General features: G+C 37.9%; 30 non-coding genes across 30 annotated transcripts; all 30 read right to left on the bottom strand.

Annotated features, from left to right (window-relative positions):
- Window positions 1-434: 434 nt before the first annotated feature.
- On the bottom strand, window positions 435-527 carry TRNAI-UAU (transfer RNA isoleucine (anticodon UAU)). The gene is given in 2 exon segments: window positions 435-470; window positions 490-527. It is a non-coding gene; the product is annotated as a tRNA-Ile (tRNA).
- Window positions 528-966: 439 nt separating this feature from the next.
- TRNAR-CCU (transfer RNA arginine (anticodon CCU)) lies at window positions 967-1,039 on the bottom strand. Its single transcript has one exon. It is a non-coding gene; the product is annotated as a tRNA-Arg (tRNA).
- A 459-nt stretch (window positions 1,040-1,498) lies between these two features.
- TRNAI-UAU (transfer RNA isoleucine (anticodon UAU)) lies at window positions 1,499-1,591 on the bottom strand. The gene is given in 2 exon segments: window positions 1,499-1,534; window positions 1,554-1,591. It is a non-coding gene; the product is annotated as a tRNA-Ile (tRNA).
- Window positions 1,592-2,030: 439 nt separating this feature from the next.
- Window positions 2,031-2,103, bottom strand: TRNAR-CCU (transfer RNA arginine (anticodon CCU)). The gene has a single exon. It is a non-coding gene; the product is annotated as a tRNA-Arg (tRNA).
- A 459-nt stretch (window positions 2,104-2,562) lies between these two features.
- Window positions 2,563-2,655, bottom strand: TRNAI-UAU (transfer RNA isoleucine (anticodon UAU)). The gene is given in 2 exon segments: window positions 2,563-2,598; window positions 2,618-2,655. It is a non-coding gene; the product is annotated as a tRNA-Ile (tRNA).
- A 439-nt stretch (window positions 2,656-3,094) lies between these two features.
- Window positions 3,095-3,167, bottom strand: TRNAR-CCU (transfer RNA arginine (anticodon CCU)). The gene has a single exon. It is a non-coding gene; the product is annotated as a tRNA-Arg (tRNA).
- Window positions 3,168-3,626: 459 nt separating this feature from the next.
- Window positions 3,627-3,719, bottom strand: TRNAI-UAU (transfer RNA isoleucine (anticodon UAU)). Its single transcript is given in 2 exon segments — window positions 3,627-3,662; window positions 3,682-3,719. It is a non-coding gene; the product is annotated as a tRNA-Ile (tRNA).
- Window positions 3,720-4,158: 439 nt separating this feature from the next.
- TRNAR-CCU (transfer RNA arginine (anticodon CCU)) lies at window positions 4,159-4,231 on the bottom strand. Its single transcript has one exon. It is a non-coding gene; the product is annotated as a tRNA-Arg (tRNA).
- A 459-nt stretch (window positions 4,232-4,690) lies between these two features.
- Window positions 4,691-4,783, bottom strand: TRNAI-UAU (transfer RNA isoleucine (anticodon UAU)). The gene is given in 2 exon segments: window positions 4,691-4,726; window positions 4,746-4,783. It is a non-coding gene; the product is annotated as a tRNA-Ile (tRNA).
- A 440-nt stretch (window positions 4,784-5,223) lies between these two features.
- TRNAR-CCU (transfer RNA arginine (anticodon CCU)) lies at window positions 5,224-5,296 on the bottom strand. Its single transcript has one exon. It is a non-coding gene; the product is annotated as a tRNA-Arg (tRNA).
- A 459-nt stretch (window positions 5,297-5,755) lies between these two features.
- Window positions 5,756-5,848, bottom strand: TRNAI-UAU (transfer RNA isoleucine (anticodon UAU)). The gene is given in 2 exon segments: window positions 5,756-5,791; window positions 5,811-5,848. It is a non-coding gene; the product is annotated as a tRNA-Ile (tRNA).
- A 439-nt stretch (window positions 5,849-6,287) lies between these two features.
- Window positions 6,288-6,360, bottom strand: TRNAR-CCU (transfer RNA arginine (anticodon CCU)). The gene has a single exon. It is a non-coding gene; the product is annotated as a tRNA-Arg (tRNA).
- Window positions 6,361-6,819: 459 nt separating this feature from the next.
- Window positions 6,820-6,912, bottom strand: TRNAI-UAU (transfer RNA isoleucine (anticodon UAU)). Its single transcript is given in 2 exon segments — window positions 6,820-6,855; window positions 6,875-6,912. It is a non-coding gene; the product is annotated as a tRNA-Ile (tRNA).
- A 439-nt stretch (window positions 6,913-7,351) lies between these two features.
- On the bottom strand, window positions 7,352-7,424 carry TRNAR-CCU (transfer RNA arginine (anticodon CCU)). The gene has a single exon. It is a non-coding gene; the product is annotated as a tRNA-Arg (tRNA).
- Window positions 7,425-7,883: 459 nt separating this feature from the next.
- On the bottom strand, window positions 7,884-7,976 carry TRNAI-UAU (transfer RNA isoleucine (anticodon UAU)). The gene is given in 2 exon segments: window positions 7,884-7,919; window positions 7,939-7,976. It is a non-coding gene; the product is annotated as a tRNA-Ile (tRNA).
- A 439-nt stretch (window positions 7,977-8,415) lies between these two features.
- On the bottom strand, window positions 8,416-8,488 carry TRNAR-CCU (transfer RNA arginine (anticodon CCU)). Its single transcript has one exon. It is a non-coding gene; the product is annotated as a tRNA-Arg (tRNA).
- A 459-nt stretch (window positions 8,489-8,947) lies between these two features.
- On the bottom strand, window positions 8,948-9,040 carry TRNAI-UAU (transfer RNA isoleucine (anticodon UAU)). Its single transcript is given in 2 exon segments — window positions 8,948-8,983; window positions 9,003-9,040. It is a non-coding gene; the product is annotated as a tRNA-Ile (tRNA).
- Window positions 9,041-9,479: 439 nt separating this feature from the next.
- Window positions 9,480-9,552, bottom strand: TRNAR-CCU (transfer RNA arginine (anticodon CCU)). Its single transcript has one exon. It is a non-coding gene; the product is annotated as a tRNA-Arg (tRNA).
- Window positions 9,553-10,011: 459 nt separating this feature from the next.
- On the bottom strand, window positions 10,012-10,104 carry TRNAI-UAU (transfer RNA isoleucine (anticodon UAU)). The gene is given in 2 exon segments: window positions 10,012-10,047; window positions 10,067-10,104. It is a non-coding gene; the product is annotated as a tRNA-Ile (tRNA).
- Window positions 10,105-10,543: 439 nt separating this feature from the next.
- On the bottom strand, window positions 10,544-10,616 carry TRNAR-CCU (transfer RNA arginine (anticodon CCU)). The gene has a single exon. It is a non-coding gene; the product is annotated as a tRNA-Arg (tRNA).
- Window positions 10,617-11,075: 459 nt separating this feature from the next.
- Window positions 11,076-11,168, bottom strand: TRNAI-UAU (transfer RNA isoleucine (anticodon UAU)). Its single transcript is given in 2 exon segments — window positions 11,076-11,111; window positions 11,131-11,168. It is a non-coding gene; the product is annotated as a tRNA-Ile (tRNA).
- Window positions 11,169-11,607: 439 nt separating this feature from the next.
- TRNAR-CCU (transfer RNA arginine (anticodon CCU)) lies at window positions 11,608-11,680 on the bottom strand. The gene has a single exon. It is a non-coding gene; the product is annotated as a tRNA-Arg (tRNA).
- Window positions 11,681-12,139: 459 nt separating this feature from the next.
- On the bottom strand, window positions 12,140-12,232 carry TRNAI-UAU (transfer RNA isoleucine (anticodon UAU)). The gene is given in 2 exon segments: window positions 12,140-12,175; window positions 12,195-12,232. It is a non-coding gene; the product is annotated as a tRNA-Ile (tRNA).
- Window positions 12,233-12,671: 439 nt separating this feature from the next.
- Window positions 12,672-12,744, bottom strand: TRNAS-ACU (transfer RNA serine (anticodon ACU)). Its single transcript has one exon. It is a non-coding gene; the product is annotated as a tRNA-Ser (tRNA).
- A 459-nt stretch (window positions 12,745-13,203) lies between these two features.
- Window positions 13,204-13,296, bottom strand: TRNAI-UAU (transfer RNA isoleucine (anticodon UAU)). Its single transcript is given in 2 exon segments — window positions 13,204-13,239; window positions 13,259-13,296. It is a non-coding gene; the product is annotated as a tRNA-Ile (tRNA).
- Window positions 13,297-13,735: 439 nt separating this feature from the next.
- Window positions 13,736-13,808, bottom strand: TRNAR-CCU (transfer RNA arginine (anticodon CCU)). The gene has a single exon. It is a non-coding gene; the product is annotated as a tRNA-Arg (tRNA).
- A 459-nt stretch (window positions 13,809-14,267) lies between these two features.
- TRNAI-UAU (transfer RNA isoleucine (anticodon UAU)) lies at window positions 14,268-14,360 on the bottom strand. The gene is given in 2 exon segments: window positions 14,268-14,303; window positions 14,323-14,360. It is a non-coding gene; the product is annotated as a tRNA-Ile (tRNA).
- Window positions 14,361-14,799: 439 nt separating this feature from the next.
- Window positions 14,800-14,872, bottom strand: TRNAR-CCU (transfer RNA arginine (anticodon CCU)). Its single transcript has one exon. It is a non-coding gene; the product is annotated as a tRNA-Arg (tRNA).
- A 459-nt stretch (window positions 14,873-15,331) lies between these two features.
- On the bottom strand, window positions 15,332-15,424 carry TRNAI-UAU (transfer RNA isoleucine (anticodon UAU)). The gene is given in 2 exon segments: window positions 15,332-15,367; window positions 15,387-15,424. It is a non-coding gene; the product is annotated as a tRNA-Ile (tRNA).
- A 439-nt stretch (window positions 15,425-15,863) lies between these two features.
- Window positions 15,864-15,936, bottom strand: TRNAR-CCU (transfer RNA arginine (anticodon CCU)). Its single transcript has one exon. It is a non-coding gene; the product is annotated as a tRNA-Arg (tRNA).
- Between the last annotated feature and the right edge of the window lie 117 nt (window positions 15,937-16,053).

Here is a 16,053-nt window from a genome sequence, read left to right as displayed (position 1 = left end):
TTCTTTTTTCTGTAGCAGGCAATTATCCGTTTTAATTGCATTTTCAAAAATGGTCTTGTAAGTTTGTACTCCAACTTGAAAACAACCATAACCACGTGCTTCTTTCTTTTCTGCTGAGAGCCAGGGCTTCCTTTGTCATGTCCTTTTCATCATGTAGTCACTCCACATTATTGATGCCAATGAAGGAAATAATATTTGGCTCCCAGAAGCCTGAAAAAAACAATTTATCTTTTACATTTCCCTTTACAATATGGTACTAGATCATGGTAAAACTGGTGAGACTTTTGTAATATACAGCAAATTAAACAAGAAACCATAAAAAGTAAATATCTCTCGGAAACTTCCTTCTCAATCGTGCAAGTAGATCATGATGGAACTCGAGAAACTTTGGCTAACGCATTTGTTCAAAATAACAAAGGAAGACAAGAAAAGTCTGCTCCAGGTGAGGCTTGAACTCACAACCTCGGCATAGCTCATCAGTTACTGCTTTATAAGTACCGCGCGCTGACCGATTGCGCCACTGGAGCAGCTGCTGGGCTGCAGCATTGCATATATGAAAAAAAAACAATCAGAAATTTAAAATGAAAAATTTGCTCCGAAATGTAACTATTTGATAAAACAGGATTTGTGTTGTTGCTTTTTCCACAGTTTGAAAATACATTTTTTACCAGATCACAATCTTTATGAAGAATCAATTGAGACATTTATCACACTGGCCAATGGGCATTTTTAAACTGAAACATCCTGTTGCTTCAGGAAGTGCACATGTGCATTGGCTGGGATGAACACACGCTCTGTTGCTATATTTTATATGCTGTATTTGTAATATCGTATTTTATTATTTAGCATGGTCACACTTCTTTCAATTAAAAGTAGCAATCTTTCTTTTTTGGAGACTTTTGCAAGATCAAATTCAAACTGGTAGAAAGATTAGACAGACCATGCGCTGTTTCAGAGATAAGCAAACACCCCAGATGGGACTTGAACCCACAATCCCTGGCTTAGGAGGCCAGTGCCTTATCCATTAGGCCACTGGGGCTTCTCAAGGTAGTTCATGCCGTGGGTTCTATTTTCTGTAGCAGGCAATTATCCGTTTTAATTGCATTTTCAAAAATGGTCTTGTAAGTTTGTACTCCAACTTGAAAACAACCATAACCACGTGCTTCTTTCTTTTCTGCTGAGAGCCAGGGCTTCCTTTGTCATGTCCTTTTCATCATGTAGTCACTCCACATTATTGATGCCAATGAAGGAAATAATATTTGGCTCCCAGAAGCCTTAAAAAAACAATTTATCTTTTGCATTTCCCTTTACAATATGGTACTAGATCATGGTAAAACTGGTGAGACTTTTGTAATATACAGCAAATTAAACAAGAAACCATAAAAAGTAAATATCTCTCGGAAACTTCCTTCTCAATCGTGCAAGTAGATCATGATGGAACTCGAGAAACTTTGGCTAACGCATTTGTTCAAAATAACAAAGGAAGACAAGAAAAGTCTGCTCCAGGTGAGGCTTGAACTCACAACCTCAGCATAGCTCATCAGTTACTGCTTTATAAGTACCGCGCGCTGACCGATTGCGCCACTGGAGCAGCTGCTGGGCTGCAGCATTGCATATATGAAAAAAAAACAATCAGAAATTTAAAATGAAAAATTTGCTCCGAAATGTAACTATTTGATAAAACAGGATTTGTGTTGTTGCTTTTTCCACAGTTTGAAAATACATTTTTTACCAGATCACAATCTTTATGAAGAATCAATTGAGACATTTATCACACTGGCCAATGGGCATATTTAAACTGAAACATCCTGTTGCTTCAGGAAGTGCACATGTGCATTGGCTGGGATGAACACACGCTCTGTTGCTATATTTTATATGCTGTATTTGTAATATCGTATTTTATTATTTAGCATGGTCACACTTCTTTCAATTAAAAGTAGCAATCTTTCTTTTTTGGAGAATTTTGCAAGATCAAATTCAAACTGGTAGAAAGATTAGACAGACCATGCGCTGTTTCAGAGATAAGCAAACACCCCAGATGGGACTTGAACCCACAATCCCTGGCTTAGGAGGCCAGTGCCTTATCCATTAGGCCACTGGGGCTTCTCAAGGTAGTTCATGCCGTGGGTTCTATTTTCTGTAGCAGGCAATTATCCGTTTTAATTGCATTTTCAAAAATGGTCTTGTAAGTTTGTACTCCAACTTGAAAACAACCATAACCACGTGCTTCTTTCTTTTCTGCTGAGAGCCAGGGCTTCCTTTGTCATGTCCTTTTCATCATGTAGTCACTCCACATTATTGATGCCAATGAAGGAAATAATATTTGGCTCCCAGAAGCCTTAAAAAAACAATTTATCTTTTGCATTTCCCTTTACAATATGGTACTAGATCATGGTAAAACTGGTGAGACTTTTGTAATATACAGCAAATTAAACAAGAAACCATAAAAAGTAAATATCTCTCGGAAACTTCCTTCTCAATCGTGCAAGTAGATCATGATGGAACTCGAGAAACTTTGGCTAACGCATTTGTTCAAAATAACAAAGGAAGACAAGAAAAGTCTGCTCCAGGTGAGGCTTGAACTCACAACCTCGGCATAGCTCATCAGTTACTGCTTTATAAGTACTGCGCGCTGACCGATTGCGCCACTGGAGCAGCTGCTGAGCTGCAGCATTGCATATATGAAAAAAAAACAATCAGAAATTTAAAATGAAAAATTTGCTCCGAAATGTAACTATTTGATAAAACAGGATTTGTGTTGTTGCTTTTTCCACAGTTTGAAAATACATTTTTTACCAGATCACAATCTTTATGAAGAATCAATTGAGACATTTATTACACTGGCCAATGGGCATTTTTAAACTGAAACATCCTGTTGCTTCAGGAAGTGCACGTGTGCATTGGCTGGGATGAACACACGCTCTGTTGCTATATTTTATATGCTGTATTTGTAATATCGTATTTTATTATTTAGCATGGTCACACTTCTTTCAATTAAAAGTCGCAATCTTTCTTTTTTGGAGAATTTTGCAAGATCAAATTCAAACTGGTAGAAAGATTAGACAGACCATGCGCTGTTTCAGAGATAAGCAAACACCCCAGATGGGACTTGAACCCACAATCCCTGGCTTAGGAGGCCAGTGCCTTATCCATTAGGCCACTGGGGCTTCTCAAGGTAGTTCATGCTGTGGGTTCTTTTTTCTGTAGCAGGCAATTATCCGTTTTAATTGCATTTTCAAAAATGGTCTTGTAAGTTTGTACTCCAACTTGAAAACAACCATAACCACGTGCTTCTTTCTTTTCTGCTGAGAGCCAGGGCTTCCTTTGTCATGTCCTTTTCATCATGTAGTCACTCCACATTATTGATGCCAATGAAGGAAATAATATTTGGCTCCCAGAAGCCTTAAAAAAACAATTTATCTTTTACATTTCCCTTTACAATATGGTACTAGATCATGGTAAAACTGGTGAGACTTTTGTAATATACAGCAAATTAAACAAGAAACCATAAAAAGTAAATATCTCTCGGAAACTTCCTTCTCAATCGTGCAAGTAGATCATGATGGAACTCGAGAAACTTTGGCTAACGCATTTGTTCAAAATAACAAAGGAAGACAAAAAAATTCAGCTCCAGGTGAGGCTTGAACTCACAACCTCGGCATAGCTCATCAGTTACTGCTTTATAAGTACCGCGCGCTGACCGATTGCGCCACTGGAGCAGCTGCTGAGCTGCAGCATTGCATATATGAAAAAAAAACAATCAGAAATTTAAAATGAAAAATTTGCTCCGAAATGTAACTATTTGATAAAACAGGATTTGTGTTGTTGCTTTTTCCACAGTTTGAAAATACATTTTTTACCAGATCACAATCTTTATGAAGAATCAATTGAGACATTTATCACACTGGCCAATGGGCATTTTTAAACTGAAACATCCTGTTGCTTCAGGAAGTGCACATGTGCATTGGCTGGGATGAACACACGCTCTGTTGCTATATTTTATATGCTGTATTTGTAATATCGTATTTTATTATTTAGCATGGTCACACTTCTTTCAATTAAAAGTAGCAATCTTTCTTTTTTGGAGAATTTTGCAAGATCAAATTCAAACTGGTAGAAAGATTAGACAGACCATGCACTGTTTCAGAGATAAGCAAACACCCCAGATGGGACTTGAACCCACAATCCCTGGCTTAGGAGGCCAGTGCCTTATCCATTAGGCCACTGGGGCTTCTCAAGGTAGTTCATGCCGTGGGTTCTTTTTTCTGTAGCAGGCAATTATCCGTTTTAATTGCATTTTCAAAAATGGTCTTGTAAGTTTGTACTCCAACTTGAAAACAACCATAACCACGTGCTTCTTTCTTTTCTGCTGAGAGCCAGGGCTTCCTTTGTCATGTCCTTTTCATCATGTAGTCACTCCACATTATTGATGCCAATGAAGGAAATAATATTTGGCTCCCAGAAGCCTGAAAAAAACAATTTATCTTTTACATTTCCCTTTACAATATGGTACTAGATCATGGTAAAACTGGTGAGACTTTTGTAATATACAGCAAATTAAACAAGAAACCATAAAAAGTAAATATCTCTCGGAAACTTCCTTCTCAATCGTGCAAGTAGATCATGATGGAACTCGAGAAACTTTGGCTAACGCATTTGTTCAAAATAACAAAGGAAGACAAGAAAAGTCTGCTCCAGGTGAGGCTTGAACTCACAACCTCGGCATAGCTCATCAGTTACTGCTTTATAAGTACCGCGCGCTGACCGATTGCACCACTGGAGCAGCTGCTGAGCTGCAGCATTGCATATATGAAAAAAAAACAATCAGAAATTTAAAATGAAAAATTTGCTCCGAAATGTAACTATTTGATAAAACAGGATTTGTGTTGTTGCTTTTTCCACAGTTTGAAAATACATTTTTTTACCAGATCACAATCTTTATGAAGAATCAATTGAGACATTTATCACACTGGCCAATGGGCATTTTTAAACTGAAACATCCTGTTGCTTCAGGAAGTGCACATGTGCATTGGCTGGGATGAACACACGCTCTGTTGCTATATTTTATATGCTGTATTTGTAATATCGTATTTTATTATTTAGCATGGTCACACTTCTTTCAATTAAAAGTAGCAATCTTTCTTTTTTGGAGAATTTTGCAAGATCAAATTCAAACTGGTAGAAAGATTAGACAGACCATGCGCTGTTTCAGAGATAAGCAAACACCCCAGATGGGACTTGAACCCACAATCCCTGGCTCAGGAGGCCAGTGCCTTATCCATTAGGCCACTGGGGCTTCTCAAGGTAGTTCATGCCGTGGGTTCTATTTTCTGTAGCAGGCAATTATCCGTTTTAATTGCATTTTCAAAAATGGTCTTGTAAGTTTGTACTCCAACTTGAAAACAACCATAACCACGTGCTTCTTTCTTTTCTGCTGAGAGCCAGGGCTTCCTTTGTCATGTCCTTTTCATCATGTAGTCACTCCACATTATTGATGCCAATGAAGAAAATAATATTTGGCTCCCAGAAGCCTTAAAAAAACAATTTATCTTTTACATTTCCCTTTACAATATGGTACTAGATCATGGTAAAACTGGTGAGACTTTTGTAATATACAGCAAATTAAACAAGAAACCATAAAAAGTAAATATCTCTCGGAAACTTCCTTCTCAATCGTGCAAGTAGATCATGATGGAACTCGAGAAACTTTGGCTAACGCATTTGTTCAAAATAACAAAGGAAGACAAGAAAAGTCTGCTCCAGGTGAGACTTGAACTCACAACCTCGGCATAGCTCATCAGTTACTGCTTTATAAGTACCGCGCGCTGACCGATTGCGCCACTGGAGCAGCTGCTGGGCTGCAGCATTGCATATATGAAAAAAAAACAATCAGAAATTTAAAATGAAAAATTTGCTCCGAAATGTAACTATTTGATAAAACAGGATTTGTGTTGTTGCTTTTTCCACAGTTTGAAAATACATTTTTTACCAGATCACAATCTTTATGAAGAATCAATTGAGACATTTATCACACTGGCCAATGGGCATTTTTAAACTGAAACATCCTGTTGCTTCAGGAAGTGCACATGTGCATTGGCTGGGATGAACACACGCTCTGTTGCTATATTTTATATGCTGTATTTGTAATATCGTATTTTATTATTTAGCATGGTCACACTTCTTTCAATTAAAAGTCGCCATCTTTCTTTTTTGGAGAATTTTGCAAGATCAAATTCAAACTGATAGAAAGATTAGACAGACCATGCGCTGTTTCAGAGATAAGCAAACACCCCAGATGGGACTTGAACCCACAATCCCTGGCTTAGGAGGCCAGTGCCTTATCTATTAGGCCACTGGGGCTTCTCAAGGTAGTTCATGCCGTGGGTTCTTTTTTCTGTAGCAGGCAATTATCCGTTTTAATTGCATTTTCAAAAATGGTCTTGTAAGTTTGTACTCCAACTTGAAAACAACCATAACCACGTGCTTCTTTCTTTTCTGCTGAGAGCCAGGGCTTCCTTTGTCATGTCCTTTTCATCATGTAGTCACTCCACATTATTGATGCCAATGAAGGAAATAATATTTGGCTCCCAGAAGCCTTAAAAAAACAATTTATCTTTTACATTTCCCTTTACAATATGGTACTAGATCATGGTAAAACTGGTGAGACTTTTGTAATATACAGCAAATTAAACAAGAAACCATAAAAAGTAAATATCTCTCGGAAACTTCCTTCTCAATCGTGCAAGTAGGTCATGATGGAACTCGAGAAACTTTGGCTAACGCATTTGTTCAAAATAACAAAGGAAGACAAGAAAAGTCTGCTCCAGGTGAGGCTTGAACTCACAACCTCGGCATAGCTCATCAGTTACTGCTTTATAAGTACCGCGCGCTGACCGATTGCGCCACTGGAGCAGCTGCTGGGCTGCAGCATTGCATATATGAAAAAAAAACAATCAGAAATTTAAAATGAAAAATTTGCTCCGAAATGTAACTATTTGATAAAACAGGATTTGTGTTGTTGCTTTTTCCACAGTTTGAAAATACATTTTTTACCAGATCACAATCTTTATGAAGAATCAATTGAGACATTTATCACACTGGCCAATGGGCATTTTTAAACTGAAACATCCTGTTGCTTCAGGAAGTGCACATGTGCATTGGCTTGGATGAACACACGCTCTGTTGCTATATTTTATATGCTGTATTTGTAATATCGTATTTTATTATTTAGCATGGTCACACTTCTTTCAATTAAAAGTAGCAATCTTTCTTTTTTGGAGAATTTTGCAAGATCAAATTCAAACTGGTAGAAAGATTAGACAGACCATGCGCTGTTTCAGAGATAAGCAAACACCCCAGATGGGACTTGAACCCACAATCCCTGGCTTAGGAGGCCAGTGCCTTATCCATTAGGCCACTGGGGCTTCTCAAGGTAGTTCATGCCGTGGGTTCTTTTTTCTGTAGCAGGCAATTATCCGTTTTAATTGCATTTTCAAAAATGGTCTTGTAAGTTTGTACTCCAACTTGAAAACAACCATAACCACGTGCTTCTTTCTTTTCTGCTGAGAGCCAGGGCTTCCTTTGTCATGTCCTTTTCATCATGTAGTCACTCCACATTATTGATGCCAATGAAGGAAATAATATTTGGCTCCCAGAAGCCTGAAAAAAACAATTTATCTTTTACATTTCCCTTTACAATATGGTACTAGATCATGGTAAAACTGGTGAGACTTTTGTAATATACAGCAAATTAAACAAGAAACCATAAAAAGTAAATATCTCTCGGAAACTTCCTTCTCAATCGTGCAAGTAGATCATGATGGAACTCGAGAAACTTTGGCTAACGCATTTGTTCAAAATAACAAAGGAAGACAAGAAAAGTCTGCTCCAGGTGAGGCTTGAACTCACAACCTTGGCATAGCTCATCAGTTACTGCTTTATAAGTACCGCGCGCTGACCGATTGCACCACTGGAGCAGCTGCTGAGCTGCAGCATTGCATATATGAAAAAAAAACAATCAGAAATTTAAAATGAAAAATTTGCTCCGAAATGTAACTATTTGATAAAACAGGATTTGTGTTGTTGCTTTTTCCACAGTTTGAAAATACATTTTTTACCAGATCACAATCTTTATGAAGAATCAATTGAGACATTTATCACACTGGCCAATGGGCATTTTTAAACTGAAACATCCTGTTGCTTCAGGAAGTGCAGATGTGCATTGGCTGGGATGAACACACGCTCTGTTGCTATATTTTATATGCTGTATTTGTAATATCGTATTTTATTATTTAGCATGGTCACACTTCTTTCAATTAAAAGTCGCCATCTTTCTTTTTTGGAGAATTTTGCAAGATCAAATTCAAACTGGTAGAAAGATTAGACAGACCATGCGCTGTTTCAGAGATAAGCAAACACCCCAGATGGGACTTGAACCCACAATCCCTGGCTTAGGAGGCCAGTGCCTTATCCATTAGGCCACTGGGGCTTCTCAAGGTAGTTCATGCCGTGGGTTCTATTTTCTGTAGCAGGCAATTATCCGTTTTAATTGCATTTTCAAAAATGGTCTTGTAAGTTTGTACTCCAACTTGAAAACAACCATAACCACGTGCTTCTTTCTTTTCTGCTGAGAGCCAAGGCTTCCTTTGTCATGTCCTTTTCATCATGTAGTCACTCCACATTATTGATGCCAATGAAGGAAATAATATTTGGCTCCCAGAAGCCTTAAAAAAACAATTTATCTTTTACATTTCCCTTTACAATATGGTACTAGATCATGGTAAAACTGGTGAGACTTTTGTAATATACAGCAAATTAAACAAGAAACCATAAAAAGTAAATATCTCTCGGAAACTTCCTTCTCAATCGTGCAAGTAGATCATGATGGAACTCGAGAAACTTTGGCTAACGCATTTGTTCAAAATAACAAAGGAAGACAAGAAAAGTCTGCTCCAGGTGAGACTTGAACTCACAACCTCGGCATAGCTCATCAGTTACTGCTTTATAAGTACCGCGCGCTGACCGATTGCGCCACTGGAGCAGCTGCTGGGCTGCAGCATTGCATATATGAAAAAAAAACAATCAGAAATTTAAAATGAAAAATTTGCTCCGAAATGTAACTATTTGATAAAACAGGATTTGTGTTGTTGCTTTTTCCACAGTTTGAAAATACATTTTTTACCAGATCACAATCTTTATGAAGAATCAATTGAGACATTTATCACACTGGCCAATGGGCATTTTTAAACTGAAACATCCTGTTGCTTCAGGAAGTGCACATGTGCATTGGCTGGGATGAACACACGCTCTGTTGCTATATTTTATATGCTGTATTTGTAATATCGTATTTTATTATTTAGCATGGTCACACTTCTTTCAATTAAAAGTCGCCATCTTTCTTTTTTGGAGAATTTTGCAAGATCAAATTCAAACTGATAGAAAGATTAGACAGACCATGCGCTGTTTCAGAGATAAGCAAACACCCCAGATGGGACTTGAACCCACAATCCCTGGCTTAGGAGGCCAGTGCCTTATCTATTAGGCCACTGGGGCTTCTCAAGGTAGTTCATGCCGTGGGTTCTTTTTTCTGTAGCAGGCAATTATCCGTTTTAATTGCATTTTCAAAAATGGTCTTGTAAGTTTGTACTCCAACTTGAAAACAACCATAACCACGTGCTTCTTTCTTTTCTGCTGAGAGCCAGGGCTTCCTTTGTCATGTCCTTTTCATCATGTAGTCACTCCACATTATTGATGCCAATGAAGGAAATAATATTTGGCTCCCAGAAGCCTTAAAAAAACAATTTATCTTTTACATTTCCCTTTACAATATGGTACTAGATCATGGTAAAACTGGTGAGACTTTTGTAATATACAGCAAATTAAACAAGAAACCATAAAAAGTAAATATCTCTCGGAAACTTCCTTCTCAATCGTGCAAGTAGGTCATGATGGAACTCGAGAAACTTTGGCTAACGCATTTGTTCAAAATAACAAAGGAAGACAAGAAAAGTCTGCTCCAGGTGAGGCTTGAACTCACAACCTCGGCATAGCTCATCAGTTACTGCTTTATAAGTACCGCGCGCTGACCGATTGCGCCACTGGAGCAGCTGCTGGGCTGCAGCATTGCATATATGAAAAAAAAACAATCAGAAATTTAAAATGAAAAATTTGCTCCGAAATGTAACTATTTGATAAAACAGGATTTGTGTTGTTGCTTTTTCCACAGTTTGAAAATACATTTTTTACCAGATCACAATCTTTATGAAGAATCAATTGAGACATTTATCACACTGGCCAATGGGCATTTTTAAACTGAAACATCCTGTTGCTTCAGGAAGTGCACATGTGCATTGGCTTGGATGAACACACGCTCTGTTGCTATATTTTATATGCTGTATTTGTAATATCGTATTTTATTATTTAGCATGGTCACACTTCTTTCAATTAAAAGTAGCAATCTTTCTTTTTTGGAGAATTTTGCAAGATCAAATTCAAACTGGTAGAAAGATTAGACAGACCATGCGCTGTTTCAGAGATAAGCAAACACCCCAGATGGGACTTGAACCCACAATCCCTGGCTTAGGAGGCCAGTGCCTTATCCATTAGGCCACTGGGGCTTCTCAAGGTAGTTCATGCCGTGGGTTCTTTTTTCTGTAGCAGGCAATTATCCGTTTTAATTGCATTTTCAAAAATGGTCTTGTAAGTTTGTACTCCAACTTGAAAACAACCATAACCACGTGCTTCTTTCTTTTCTGCTGAGAGCCAGGGCTTCCTTTGTCATGTCCTTTTCATCATGTAGTCACTCCACATTATTGATGCCAATGAAGGAAATAATATTTGGCTCCCAGAAGCCTGAAAAAAACAATTTATCTTTTACATTTCCCTTTACAATATGGTACTAGATCATGGTAAAACTGGTGAGACTTTTGTAATATACAGCAAATTAAACAAGAAACCATAAAAAGTAAATATCTCTCGGAAACTTCCTTCTCAATCGTGCAAGTAGATCATGATGGAACTCGAGAAACTTTGGCTAACGCATTTGTTCAAAATAACAAAGGAAGACAAGAAAAGTCTGCTCCAGGTGAGGCTTGAACTCACAACCTTGGCATAGCTCATCAGTTACTGCTTTATAAGTACCGCGCGCTGACCGATTGCACCACTGGAGCAGCTGCTGAGCTGCAGCATTGCATATATGAAAAAAAAACAATCAGAAATTTAAAATGAAAAATTTGCTCCGAAATGTAACTATTTGATAAAACAGGATTTGTGTTGTTGCTTTTTCCACAGTTTGAAAATACATTTTTTACCAGATCACAATCTTTATGAAGAATCAATTGAGACATTTATCACACTGGCCAATGGGCATTTTTAAACTGAAACATCCTGTTGCTTCAGGAAGTGCAGATGTGCATTGGCTGGGATGAACACACGCTCTGTTGCTATATTTTATATGCTGTATTTGTAATATCGTATTTTATTATTTAGCATGGTCACACTTCTTTCAATTAAAAGTCGCCATCTTTCTTTTTTGGAGAATTTTGCAAGATCAAATTCAAACTGGTAGAAAGATTAGACAGACCATGCGCTGTTTCAGAGATAAGCAAACACCCCAGATGGGACTTGAACCCACAATCCCTGGCTTAGGAGGCCAGTGCCTTATCCATTAGGCCACTGGGGCTTCTCAAGGTAGTTCATGCCGTGGGTTCTATTTTCTGTAGCAGGCAATTATCCGTTTTAATTGCATTTTCAAAAATGGTCTTGTAAGTTTGTACTCCAACTTGAAAACAACCATAACCACGTGCTTCTTTCTTTTCTGCTGAGAGCCAAGGCTTCCTTTGTCATGTCCTTTTCATCATGTAGTCACTCCACATTATTGATGCCAATGAAGGAAATAATATTTGGCTCCCAGAAGCCTTAAAAAAACAATTTATCTTTTACATTTCCCTTTACAATATGGTACTAGATCATGGTAAAACTGGTGAGACTTTTGTAATATACAGCAAATTAAACAAGAAACCATAAAAAGTAAATATCTCTCGGAAACTTCCTTCTCAATCGTGCAAGTAGATCATGATGGAACTCGAGAAACTTTGGCTAACGCATTTGTTCAAAATAACAAAGGAAGACAAGAAAAGTCTGCTCCAGGTGAGGCTTGAACTCACAACCTCGGCATAGCTCATCAGTTACTGCTTTATAAGTACTGCGCGCTGACCGATTGCGCCACTGGAGCAGCTGCTGGGCTGCAGCATTGCATATATGAAAAAAAACCAATCAGAAATTTAAAATGAAAAATTTGCTCCGAAATGTAACTATTTGATAAAACAGGATTTGTGTTGTTGCTTTTTCCACAGTTTGAAAATACATTTTTTACCAGATCACAATCTTTATGAAGAATCAATTGAGACATTTATCACACTGGCCAATGGGCATTTTTAAACTGAAACATCCTGTTGCTTCAGGAAGTGCACATGTGCATTGGCTGGGATGAACACACGCTCTGTTGCTATATTTTATATGCTGTATTTGTAATATCGTATTTTATTATTTAGCATGGTCACACTTCTTTCATTTAAAAGTCGCCATCTTTCTTTTTTGGAGAATTTTGCAAGATCAAATTCAAACTGATAGAAAGATTAGACAGACCATGCGCTGTTTCAGAGATAAGCAAACACCCCAGATGGGACTTGAACCCACAATCCCTGGCTTAGTAGGCCAGTGCCTTATCTATTAGGCCACTGGGGCTTCTCAAGGTAGTTCATGCCGTGGGTTCTTTTTTCTGTAGCAGGCAATTATCCGTTTTAATTGCATTTTCAAAAATGGTCTTGTAAGTTTGTACTCCAACTTGAAAACAACCATAACCACGTGCTTCTTTCTTTTCTGCTGAGAGCCAGGGCTTCCTTTGTCATGTCCTTTTCATCATGTAGTCACTCCACATTATTGATGCCAATGAAGGAAATAATATTTGGCTCCCAGAAGCCTTAAAAAAACAATTTATCTTTTACATTTCCCTTTACAATATGGTACTAGATCATGGTAAAACTGGTGAGACTTTTGTAATATACAGCAAATTAAACAAGAAACCATAAAAAGTAAATATCTCTCGGAAACTTCCTTCTCAATCGTGCAAGTAGATCATGATGGAACTCGAGAAACTTTGGCTAACGCATTTGTTCAAAATAACAAAGGAAGACAAGAAAAGTCTGCTCCAGGTGAGGCTTGAACTCACAACCTCGGCATAGCTCATCAGTTACTGCTTTATAAGTACCGCGCGCTGACCGATTGCGCCACTGGAGCAGCTGCTGGGCTGCAGCATTGCATATATGAAAAAAAACCAATCAGAAATTTAAAATGAAAAATTTGCTCCGAAATGTAACTATTTGATAAAACAGGATTTGTGTTGTTGCTTTTTCCACAGTTTGAAAATACATTTTTTACCAGATCACAATCTTTATGAAGAATCAATTGAGACATTTATCACACTGGCCAATGGGCATTTTTAAACTGAAACATCCTGTTGCTTCAGGAAGTGCACATGTGCATTAGCTGGGATGAACACACGCTCTGTTGCTATATTTTATATGCTGTATTTGTAATATCGTATTTTATTATTTAGCATGGTCACACTTCTTTCAATTAAAAGTAGCAATCTTTCTTTTTTGGAGAATTTTGCAAGATCAAATTCAAACTGGTAGAAAGATTAGACAGACCATGCGCTGTTTCAGAGATAAGCAAACACCCCAGATGGGACTTGAACCCACAATCCCTGGCTTAGGAGGCCAGTGCCTTATCCATTAGGCCACTGGGGCTTCTCAAGGTAGTTCATGCCGTGGGTTCTATTTTCTGTAGCAGGCAATTATCCGTTTTAATTGCATTTTCAAAAATGGTCTTGTAAGTTTGTACTCCAACTTGAAAACAACCATAACCACGTGCTTCTTTCTTTTCTGCTGAGAGCCAAGGCTTCCTTTGTCATGTCCTTTTCATCATGTAGTCACTCCACATTATTGATGCCAATGAAGGAAATAATATTTGGCTCCCAGAAGCCTTAAAAAAACAATTTATCTTTTACATTTCCCTTTACAATATGGTACTAGATCATGGTAAAACTGGTGAGACTTTTGTAATATACAGCAAATTAAACAAGAAACCATAAAAAGTAAATATCTCTCGGAAACTTCCTTCTCAATCGTGCAAGTAGATCATGATGGAACTCGAGAAACTTTGGCTAACGCATTTGTTCAAAATAACAAAGGAAGACAAGAAAAGTCTGCTCCAGGTGAGGCTTGAACTCACAACCTCGGCATAGCTCATCAGTTACTGCTTTATAAGTACCGCGCGCTGACCGATTGCGCCACTGGAGCAGCTGCTGGGCTGCAGCATTGCATATATGAAAAAAAACCAATCAGAAATTTAAAATGAAAAATTTGCTCCGAAATGTAACTATTTGATAAAACAGGATTTGTGTTGTTGCTTTTTCCACAGTTTGAAAATACATTTTTTACCAGATCACAATCTTTATGAAGAATCAATTGAGACATTTATCACACTGGCCAATGGGCATTTTTAAACTGAAACATCCTGTTGCTTCAGGAAGTGCAGATGTGCATTGGCTGGGATGAACACACGCTCTGTTGCTATATTTTATATGCTGTATTTGTAATATCGTATTTTATTATTTAGCATGGTCACACTTCTTTCAATTAAAAGTAGCAATCTTTCTTTTTTGGAGAATTTTGCAAGATCAAATTCAAACTGGTAGAATGATTAGACAGACCATGCGCTGTTTCAGAGATAAGCAAACGCCCCAGATGGGACTTGAACCCACAATCCCTGGCTTAGGAGGCCAGTGCCTTATCCATTAGGCCACTGGGGCTTCTCAAGGTAGTTCATGCCGTGGGTTCTATTTTCTGTAGCAGGCAATTATCCGTTTTAATTGCATTTTCAAAAATGGTCTTGTAAGTTTGTACTCCAACTTGAAAACAACCATAACCACGTGCTTCTTTCTTTTCTGCTGAGAGCCAGGGCTTCCTTTGTCATGTCCTTTTCATCATGTAGTCACTCCACATTATTGATGCCAATGAAGGAAATAATATTTGGCTCCCAGAAGCCTTAAAAAAACAATTTATCTTTTACATTTCCCTTTACAATATGGTACTAGATCATGGTAAAACTGGTGAGACTTTTGTAATATACAGCAAATTAAACAAGAAACCATAAAAAGTAAATATCTCTCGGAAACTTCCTTCTCAATCGTGCAAGTAGATCATGATGGAACTCGAGAAACTTTGGCTAACGCATTTGTTCAAAATAACAAAGGAAGACAAGAAAAGTCTGCTCCAGGTGAGACTTGAACTCACAACCTCGGCATAGCTCATCAGTTACTGCTTTATAAGTACCGCGCGCTGACCGATTGCGCCACTGGAGCAGCTGCTGGGCTGCAGCATTGCATATATGAAAAAAAAACAATCAGAAATTTAAAATGAAAAATTTGCTCCGAAATGTAACTATTTGATAAAACAGGATTTGTGTTGTTGCTTTTTCCACAGTTTGAAAATACATTTTTTACCAGATCACAATCTTTATGAAGAATCAATTGAGACATTTATCACACTGGCCAATGGGCATTTTTAAACTGAAACATCCTGTTGCTTCAGGAAGTGCAGATGTGCATTGGCTGGGATGAACACACGCTCTGTTGCTATATTTTATATGCTGTATTTGTAATATCGTATTTTATTATTTAGCATGGTCACACTTCTTTCAATTAAAAGTCGCCATCTTTCTTTTTTGGAGAATTTTGCAAGATCAAATTCAAACTGATAGAAAGATTAGACAGACCATGCGCTGTTTCAGAGATAAGCAAACACCCCAGATGGGACTTGAACCCACAATCCCTGGCTTAGGAGGCCAGTGCCTTATCTATTAGGCCACTGGGGCTTCTCAAGGTAGTTCATGCCGTGGGTTCTTTTTTCTGTAGCAGGCAATTATCCGTTTTAATTGCATTTTCAAAAATGGTCTTGTAAGTTTGTACTCCAACTTGAAAACAACCATAAC

The sequence above is a fragment of the Anomaloglossus baeobatrachus genome, chromosome 4, assembly GCF_048569485.1.
Source record: "Anomaloglossus baeobatrachus isolate aAnoBae1 chromosome 4, aAnoBae1.hap1, whole genome shotgun sequence".
Lineage (NCBI taxonomy): Eukaryota > Metazoa > Chordata > Amphibia > Anura > Aromobatidae > Anomaloglossus > Anomaloglossus baeobatrachus.
Note: the sequence above shows the minus strand (reverse complement) of the source record. Positions and strands in the feature narration are given on the sequence as shown.